Here is a 1,843-nt window from a genome sequence, read left to right on the forward strand (position 1 = left end):
TTTGTTTTTGTGCTTTTTTCAACTTTGATCCCATACATCTTTTGAGAGAATCCCATCTATGCTATGCTATTATGGGGATTCATGATGAACAAGAGAGTACCAACCAGAAATTAGAGGTGTGAAAGTGCAATGGAATGCTAGCAAGTGTAGAGATTTTAGTGATGGGTTTGCAAAGGAAATGATTACTTGTGGAGCATAGTGATAAAGTGTGGAGCGGAACGATAAAGTAGTTCACATCTAAAATCAATTGACAATGGATAGATTTATAAACCACATGTAAGGTCTCATTTTTTCTGATGTGGGATATATATATATATATATCTTAACACATTCCCGCACGTGTGACGAATCTTCAAGCCTAACACATGGACAACATTTAGGGTGACGTAGAGTTTGTGTAACCTTTAGGTTTCACACGTGGACGTGGATAACCTGACTCTGATATCATGATAAATTAGTCTGGGGTTCACATTTAAAACTAATTGGTAATGAATAGAGTGGCTTAAATCCTTATAAACCACAAACAATGTCCCATTTTTCTCGACGTGGGATATATATCTCAACAAATAGAACAAAGTAGGACATAAGGGATTAAGTTTGCTTGGATTGGAAATGATGATGAATATAGATAGGTTACCAGAACCCTTAAGAGTGTTGAATGTCTATCTTTTATCTTCTGCTCCATTTGTGGTTATGGTTTTCTTTTCATATTCCGATGTCTCTATCTTTTTTGGGGTGACATAAACACATTCCACAATATTTACAGTTCAGATCCACACTGAAGACAAAACAAATTTTCATCATCAAAGCAGAAACTCAGAATGTGAGGGCCTGATAAAGCCAAACATAGTTGTGCTTAATTATAAGTAGCTAGTTGTAGCAAACTTACCTATTTGCTATCAATTTAAAAATATATGGATTTTTTTTTGAGATGAAGGACGTAAGGCCGGCCTCGTATTCAGTAAAGGAGGAAAATTACATAGACATGACTTATTCCGGAGGAGCCGCGTAAGAATCACCGTGAGACTACCTAGAGTAATCAAATGTAATCACCTATCAAAGTTCAAAATAAACCAAACGAAATCCAAATAAACGAAATAAATGCAGAAATAAAACTAATGCTAGCACACTGGTGGGATCCGATTGGAATCGGGGTAGGTCGGTTTCGGGATTGGCCGCCGGACACTGGTGGATTGGACCACGGTGGCGGTTTGGATGGCGTCCAAGGGCAGCGCGGGTCGAGGTTGGTCTCTTATGGGGTTGGTTCAGATCTGCTGGTGGCTTGGCCGGGTGGCGGTGTTGGTTGCAGAGATCCGGTTCTGTGTTGGCCTGAGGACGGGGTAGGAGACCGGGGCGAGAGCTCAGTGATGGTTGCCTGGGTTGATGCAGGTATGGCACATATCCGGCTGAGGTTGCCGGAGTCGGCAGCGACGAAGCTGGTTCGCTGGATGGAAATGGTCACTGGATGCTATTAGACCGGAGGCTACTGAAGCGTGGGCTGGGACTTTACAGATGGTGAAATGTTTTACCCTAGAGGCATATGGGTGAGACATAGAGATCAGGCTTTGTCACCTAGACTTATGGCTCGTAACTGGTCTATTAATTCTTGGTTATATTTTATTGTACACTAAGGGGGATGTATTGTAATTGGATTCATACAGACTAATTTTAATCAATTGACTTTTTGAAAAGTCTATAGACTCTTTGAAAAGTTCATAGACTTTCACTGATTTCTTAAAAACCAATCGATTTTTAATTCACAGACTTTAACTGATTTCTTGAAATACTTACAGATTTCATATGTCCCACTTATGTAGATTTCTTAATACTTACAGAGTTACAT

The sequence above is a fragment of the Fragaria vesca genome, linkage group LG5 (assembly GCF_000184155.1).
Source record: "Fragaria vesca subsp. vesca linkage group LG5, FraVesHawaii_1.0, whole genome shotgun sequence".
In the NCBI taxonomy this organism is placed as follows: domain Eukaryota; kingdom Viridiplantae; phylum Streptophyta; class Magnoliopsida; order Rosales; family Rosaceae; genus Fragaria; species Fragaria vesca.